Here is an 8,304-nt window from a genome sequence, read left to right as displayed (position 1 = left end):
CAGCGCTCCCGAGCGGCAACGCTCCGGGCCGGGCCGCGGCCACAAGAAGCGCCCTCAAATGCAGCGGCACAGCCCCGACTGCAGCCCTGCAAACGCTGCCAGAGCTGCGGCTTCCCGCAACTGAACCCCGAAACTGACGCCGCGGGCGGCGCTCACCTCACTTCAACAAGGGCAAGGAAATGGGTTCTCCCCTTCAAGTTCATCCCCTGGGAGAGCAGAAAAGAAGGGGCTTTCCTCCAATGAAATCCTTCAAGCCGTGTGGAAAGGGGGATTTGGACCTCAATTCAAACCCTTGCAAAGGAGGGACACCAGCGCTGTCCCCTCCATTTAAACCTTAGGATGATGAAAATGGGCTGGCTGCCTTCAAATCAAACCCCTCAGATGACAACAATACTTTGCCCATTCCCGTTCAAATGGAACGCAGGGATTCCCTGTCACCCCTGGGATACCCCTAACAGCCGGGAAAAGGCAGGTTTTCCTTCAATCAACACCCTTCGAACCGCAGGTGAAGGCGGATCCCTCCCAGTTCGAACACAGACAATATTAGGAGAGTAGCTGCTTGCCTCTCATTCTTTTGTCTTCACAAGCTCCGTTTTTGGTCCTGGGGAACCGGGGAGGGGGGACTGCCAAGATCAAATCGAAAAGGGAAAGGACCAAAGTCCCCGCTCCAAATCCACACGCGCTCACCCGTTCGGCTGCTGCTTCCCGGCACAAAGATTCGTCCCTCGGCACCTCCTTGAAGCGATGCTCCGCGTCTCCAAGCGCGCATCCAGGTGTTCGCCCAGACGCTGCGAGAAGCTCTCGCAGTCCTTCCATGAGACAGCCCCGGGAGCCCCCCATGAACCCCTCTTCTCAGCAGCTCCATGCAAAAGGGAGCTGAGGCGAAGCCTCCCCCTAAAACAGCCTCGCCCCCCCACCCCCCCCCCCCCCGGCAGGAGCCGGCCCCTCATCATCCTCACAGCTCACACCTGGCGCTGATGCCACTCTCCAACAGCACCTCTCCCCGTTCAGCACACAGCCCGCTTCTCACAGACACAGAGCCAACAGACATCTGCTCCGGGTGCTGGCTGTTCTTAGTCCGTCTGCTTCCACAATTCAGACACGGACGTGCGCTGATGGCGCTGAGGGAAAACTTTCCAGTGCACAAAACCGTCATTCTGGTAGCACGCTTTGAGACGCCTTCAGAAAAAGCAGAATCAGCGCCACCTCCTAAGAGCCCTGCTGAGGAACCCCGCCCTCCTTGGGACACCCAATGCAGCAGAGCTCGTAAAACAAAGGGAAAAGTCAAGCTTGGAGTGGAAAAAAACAATAGAAATACAGCAGCCTTTCAAAAAAGCCTTCACACAGTAATAGTGGGACCCGGTCACATTTCTTCTTTCCTCGCTCTCTGGAATGACATCAATACGAAGTAAAAAACCCACACGAAACCCAAGGCAGAGCTGGGATTTTACACGTCTTCCTTTTGGCTCTCGGGATGACAAGCGCCTCTTCCGGGACTGCGACACGATTTGGGCGCTGGCAGAGAACGGAGGCAAAAGGTGCCAGAGAGCCCCTTCTATCGCCTTCAGCCCCTGCAGCTGTTCTGAGGGTTCCAGGGCACAGCTCGGTCCGTTCCTAGATCAAAACCTCACGGCAATATCTTCAGAACTACTACCCATCTCCAGTCGGAACCTTCTACATTCCTGGAAACAAATGAGTGCGTAGAGAGGGTTTCTCCCCAGCTGAGTTTAGAGACCAATTCCTATTCTTTAGCAATACCTAGAAAACCGAACGCCTTGCCAGGTTTTAGCATCCTACACCCACTCACCCCTCCCTCCCTGTGCATTTGGTGGCAGCTTTGGGTCCCTCTGGGGGACGGCACCCAGCGTGACCCCCGCCCCTCGCCCGCCCCCCACCTGCTCCTGCACCGCAGTGGGGCTCCCTCTCCTGGGCACCTCGGGGTGCCCCCAACGGCATCAGAGCCCCGAGTCTTCACCCCCCCACCCCCCCCTTTTCCTGACCCCCAAAGAAGGCTCAGAACGAATCCGACTGCCCTGGACAGCAGCGCAGCGCTTCCCCCAAGCCCTTCCCACACGTGCATGGCCCCAGCAAGGGATTCTGCTGCAACAAGAAAGCGGGGGCAGCCCCCAGAAGGCTTGAGGTTCCTGCCCAGCCTCGCTGTCACGGGCCGGGGGCAGCGAGAGAGGGAGCGGCACAGACGGCGGGGACGGCCCGGCACAGGGCGGGGGCCGCTCTCAGCGCGATGCCGGCAAAGCCGCAGCTCCGGCGCTGTCGGCCGGGCTGCTTGAGCGGCACGGGGGGATCCGCCGAGAGCCTCCGGCCCCGCGCGGGGACTCCTGCAAGGACCCAGGGGCGCCGGGCTCCGGCCCTCGGGGCTTTATTCTCCGGCAGCCCGAGCCCCGCGGTTGCGGGGCAAAGAAGGAAAGGGGGCACGGGAAGAGAGGAGCGAGAGCAGGGCATGAGAAAGGGCGGCGAGGGAGCTCGGGCTGCGCAGGAAAGCGGGACGGGAAGGGAAAGCCCGGGACGAGGGTACAGGGAGGCTGGGCAGAGGAAGGAGAGAGGGGGAACAGAAGGGAGTAGCGGGCTAGGGACAGGACAGGAAGGAGCCGGGTTTGTGGGGGGAGAGGGAATGGGGGAAAGGGAGCGAGAGAAGGCGAATACGGGGAGAAGGAAGGAGGGCTAGAGAGAGGGACAGGCGGGGAAGCCTCCCAGAGCCCCGGCTGCACCCCGAGCCCGGCCCGGCGCCTCGCCCTGCCCGGGATGCTGCGCTCGGCGGAGCTCGGCTCGCTCCGGAGACGCTCGGCTCGAGTCGGCTCTTGTCGCCTCAACTCGGCTCTTGGCGCCTGCATTCGCCTCTTCGGCAGAGCTCGGCTCGCTTCGGCCCAACTCCCAGCCGCTCTGTGCCTTGGGCGCGCCTCGGCTCCGCTCGCCTCGGTTCGCTCGAGGCCGTCAGGGTCGGCCGCTCTCGCCTTGCTTCGGCCGAGCTCGTGCGATTCCCCCGAAGGCGGCGTCGTTCGGTTGTGTTTTTAGAAATATCTTTCTCTATCGATTGTATCTTTCTATAGTTAGATTTATATTTCTAGAATACTTCTATTAATCCAAATAAAAACCCCATCTCTAACCAAAAAAATACACGAAAACACCTTCTTTTAAACGGTATCGAAATATTTTTATACTTTGTATAGTTATACTCACATTTATATATATGGTTTCTTTTGATGCAATCTATTAATAATTATCTATAATATCTATAAAATTCTAGACATGTATTTAAAGTATTATTTATATTATGTATCGTATCTACTGCTGCAACTGATTTTTTCTTCTAGTTTTAAACTTTATCTGTACGTATTTATGATATATTTCTAGACTTAGATTTCTACCTTCATATTCTTTGTATTTATCATTTTTATCATCAAAACCCTGCCTACTGGCAAGTAAAAAAAACCGCTTTCTTTAACGATTTAAAAAATATTTTTATATTTATAATTTTCCTATTTCTATTTATCATTTGCTCTCTAGTACGTGATAACATACCTGCTCCTGCACCGCAGTGGGGCTCCCTCTCCTGGGCACCTCGGGGTGCCCCCAACGGCATCAGAGCCCCGAGTCTTCACCCCCCCCTTTGCCTCTAGTTAGAAACTACACTGGAACTTTTTTCTGGAAACAAAGACACGACCTAAATCCTCTCCCCATGTCCTAGACAGATAGATGTTCAGTTCTTAGTTGACTGGGCAGCAGTTTCTTCAATAGAACGAGAAACAATATGGAAACGTTTTAGCTACAAGCAAATAGGCAAATCTGAACAAGGTCCTGGTGGCCAGCCGCTGCAGTTATTTTGAAGCAATTTTTTAAACAATCAAGTACTGATCCCACAAAAAATAAAGCAAAAAGCTGACTACTGGCTAAGAAAGAAGGAAAAATTAACTTTTGACGACAACAACAACATTCCAAGGACACAGGCTTTTTTCCAATCTCATACCTTATTACTACCTCTCTTGGGAATTCTCATCGTGGATCCCAAAAGGAATAAATCCCTCAGCGTGTCCTAAAGCACCAAGGAGCTACCTACAAGTGAAGGTGGCTACTTTCAGTGCAGACACAGCTGATGGCACAGCAGTAGCGCAGTTCTATGCTGCACAGGGATAATACTGTCTCCTCTTCTCCAGCAGCTGACTCTCTCCTGCCATGGTTTCTGTAAATGCATCAGAGCACGACCTTAAACACAAACAGGCAAGAAAACACCATCAGAAGTCTTTCATTAAGCACTACAAGAAGGGTTCCAAGCAGAGACCAACAGAATTTCAAGGAAGCAGTACGCAATTAAACCACCTCAGACTCGTTCAAGTATCCGGCAGGTAGATGGAACCAAAATGGAACCATTCAGAAACGACAAAGAAAACCTCCCCAAGTATTTATACAGGAGTCCTTAACGTCAGAAATGGGATGACAGGTTATGTTCAGATAAGATGAATGTTTATTTGGATGTAGAAATAAACTTCTCTCATGGTCCTTTGCCAAAAAATAGAACCTACAAGTGAACACCTACACCTGCCTAAAAAGACCTAACGAGCCCCTGGCAGCCACCGGCATCAAAGCACAGGGGATGTTTCTAATTCAGGCTAAGGAGAACAATATCACCTTTTGTTCTCTCCAGTTTGTTTCCTCTGCAGTCCTATTTGCTTCTTATGATTTTTACACTCTCTGTATCTTCTCGGGCAGCGCTGAGTCTGACGACCAGGATACGAGAGTCCTTCCCTGCCCTACGGAGAGAACCAGGAAAAAAAGTTAAAAAAAGAACAGGGCAGTTTGAAGTTAATACTTCCGACGAGAAGCAGCACCTGACAAACAGAGTGAACAAAGCGTGATACCTCCCTGGGGACAGAAGACTTACAAACTCTCCGGGATTTACAATCCTAGTAACCAAGCCCTTCAGCACAGCAGCCAAGTGTCCCATTAGGTGGTGCTGCACCAAAGAATGATCCGAGAGGTTCCAAAGAGTGAAACGCACGTTATTTTCCAAAGACGTAAAATCGTGCAAAATAACAAAACTACAATAGATCTAAACTACAGGGCAAGAGTACAAGTGTTAACTTGAGGAGCTGGAACCATCCAGGTAAGCAACTGCTAACTGGATCCTCAACAGAGTTTGAGGAACCCTCCAGGATACAGAAGGGTTTTCCCCAGAAATTACACAGGCCGAGTTTTGATAGAAGTACACTTGCCAGATGCTCAGAAACGTCACCCATCCTCCTCCGGGTGTCCTGAGAGAGCTGCGAATGGCTCTCACGTGGTTTGAGCTGGTTCTGTAAGGGCTCAGGGTGAATTTCACCAGATGCAACCAAACTGGGCAACACCCAGTGGGACAGAAGGAACCCAAAGCTTGTTTTACCCAAAGCTTGGGTAAGCAGAGCTCCAGCAAATACTGAGGAAACGGACAGAACAGGGTAACAAATAATAAACATACCTTTTTTTTTTTTTTTTTTTTTTTTTCAGATGAGCAAAACAATTAAGGAGAAGGTGGAAAACTCACCATGACTGAACATTTCATCACCTGTAAGCTGACCATCCTTAGCATAGAGGACTCCAAATTTAAAATTCACCGATCCCTGGAAAATAAAACCAAATATTATTTGGTAAACAGTCAAACAGAAGACATAACAATTTGGTTCCTCTAATCTTTGCATACATCCTACACATCAGAACATACATTTTATACTATCTCCTACTACACGATAATTTACCTTTAAACTTTGATAGTATAGCATAAAACCATTAACTTAGATGGGTGATCAATTATTATTAAGTTGGTGCTTCAAGTTATTTTTGCTGTCAGGTTCAAAAAAACATTACTTCTTTTTACTGTAACGAGCAATTGATTTAGAAGTCATCAAAAGCCCATCAAAATACAAAGCTGTACTCACCGGACGGGTCTGTGAGCAAGAAGTAGTTAGGCTTGTACTCACCTCTTGCCCTTCAAGAACCAATAAATCCTGTCAACAAAAACAGCATCTTTAGCCCCCTTCTATTAAAGATTCTAAAAGGATGATGGTTTTATTTGTGTTTAGAAGTTTGGATTTGAAATGGCCAGTTCAATGGATAAAGAGACAGTTTAAGTAGTATTAGATTATTATTCTTATTCTTATTAGCTACTGGAAGAAACAAACCAGTAGTATCTATACTTAATTACTTCTATTTCCAGGAAATCATAAAGAAAAAGAACCAAACAAAAAAAGTCACTTCCTACCTTTTGTATCTCAGGATGAAAAATGTCTCTTGGGCTCTTCTCCAGTTTCTCCAGACTCCTGGCACTGAAATGCAAATGAACGAGTGCTTTAGAGGAGGGCAAGTGCACATTCCAACCCCGAACCACCAACCGATTGCAGTTACAGCGCTTACAAAATGAATCGTTCCCAGAGCCTCTGGGAAACGGAACGGTTGGTGCAACTGCCATTTCTTCCCCAAAATACTAACTTCCAACACTTCCTAAACTTAGTTTGCATTTTAAAAACAGAAATTAGGGAGACTCAGGGTGGAGATCAGGTTGAAATTGATTTCCTTCTAAAGCACAGGGCTCTGTTCCATCACCCTTCACTTTGGCTCCACACAGAATCACGGGGAGCATTTTAGGAGGGCTCAAGAACCAATTCTATTTCTCTCTTTTTTCTAGTTCTCTCTCTTCCTAAATCATTCAAGGCAAGTCAAATGAAAAAGGACAAGTTCAGCATCAAATTCACACTTTTTCCCTTTGTCTACTCAAGAACAGGCTTTAAAACCACTTCTTGCTGCCTTCAACGATTAAGACTTGCAAAACAGTTTCACAAGTTTGATAGGTTTACCATAAAAACCACAGAACGCAAGCTCTGAATTACAGGAAAAGGTACACAGGCAAATATCTCAGCTGATGGTGGCTTATTTGTAAACACATACCTTAACGGAGATTGCACTGAGAATGTTTCAGTGGGACTCTAAGGGAAAAGTATTTTCTGAGTACCCTGTAAACAAGAAAAGCTAGGATATATTACAGGACATACCCACTTTTCTGCATATTCAAATAGGATTATCAATAAAAACATTTAAGAAGGAAGAAAACCAAGGTAATTTTACTCAGCTATATTTGCTGCCGATTTAGAGAAAAAAAAAAAAAAAGTCACGGGTGCTGCAAAGAAAAAAAAAAAGTGAACCAGAAACGCCTACAGTAGAACTTTAAAACAATTGCTTGGATAAAAGCAGCTCATGGAACATGAAGTAGAAAAAAAGCGAAACCAGTATCAGACCTGCCTATTTTCTTACCATTGCACAAGAAATTCCAACAAGTGGTATAAAGTCACTGCCTAAAACCGATCCTAGGATGTAACCAAGAACAATTGAGGCATTTGCTAATCTAAACGGAAACCTTTTCCGGACCCTAGTGTCAAATCACACGTTTTGTCTTGCAGCAGCTCGAGGCTGGAGAGCATTTCCCCTGGGGGTCGGGAGGGTAGGGGCACAAGGGGCTGAGTTTGCGGATCGCACCTGTGCCATCAGAAGGATCCAGCCCGGCGCTCCTTGCGCTCGCCATTCTCCGGGCCATCGCTGTGTTTTACTGCTCAGCGATGCCGCTCCATCTGTTTGCGTGGAAGGAAGAGCCACGAGCACTGAGGCACTCAGCAGCCGTGTCATTCCAGCGCTGTCGAGCGCTCTCTGCTCGCAAGGCTGAGCACGCCGCGGAGCCGCCTCCGCAGCCGCTCGTCCGCCCCCGCCCACAGCAGCGGCAGCCAGTCCCTTTGTTCCTCCCACCCCAGCCTCTTCTGGCATAGCCTGGGACGATCTGGATCAAAAGTCACCTGCGAGTCCTGCCCTTGGGGCGTGCTGGCAGCAGCCAGGGCTCCCGGCCCTTCAGCTCCCCAGCTCAGCCTGGAGCAGCCGTGCTGAGCTCCACAAACGTGCATAGGGAGAGTTTTATCCCAGCCAGGGCTCTTTCAGCTCTCCAGCTCAGCAGGAGCAGGCAAGGAAAGTCAGGGGAGACCAGAACACCACTCTGATCCCAGTGGCCTTTCCTCTCCCTCTCCTTATTTGTCTCTGAAGGGGATTTTCAAACCCTTCAAGATGGCCTCAAGTGGTTTCCAAGGCGACGGTGCTAGAGTCATCACTGCCACGGAAACCCTCTCTTTGGCATCATATAAATATTTCCCTTGAAGGAGGCTGGATGAGTGGGCAATGCACTATTTTCTAGCACTCCCTGGCTGCAACAGGACAACCTCCAGGAGATGGGAGGGAGCTTGGGAGGTTAAAATTAGCTTGCCATGCTGGCCAGCAATGGAA

At 49.4% G+C, this 8,304-nt stretch overlaps 1 long non-coding RNA gene across 1 annotated transcript; it reads right to left on the bottom strand.

Annotated features, from left to right (window-relative positions):
• Positions 1–4,809: 4,809 nt before the first annotated feature.
• LOC136569606 (uncharacterized) lies at positions 4,810–7,673 on the bottom strand. The gene is made up of 4 exons (XR_010785398.1): positions 7,516–7,673; positions 6,931–6,995; positions 6,248–6,311; positions 4,810–5,993 (listed from the first exon to the last, which is right to left on the bottom strand). It is a non-coding gene; the product is annotated as an uncharacterized lncRNA (long non-coding RNA).
• Between the last annotated feature and the right edge of the window lie 631 nt (positions 7,674–8,304).

Source organism: Molothrus aeneus, unplaced genomic scaffold, assembly GCF_037042795.1.
Source record: "Molothrus aeneus isolate 106 unplaced genomic scaffold, BPBGC_Maene_1.0 scaffold_148, whole genome shotgun sequence".
NCBI classification, from domain to species: domain Eukaryota; kingdom Metazoa; phylum Chordata; class Aves; order Passeriformes; family Icteridae; genus Molothrus; species Molothrus aeneus.
Note: the sequence above shows the minus strand (reverse complement) of the source record. Positions and strands in the feature narration are given on the sequence as shown.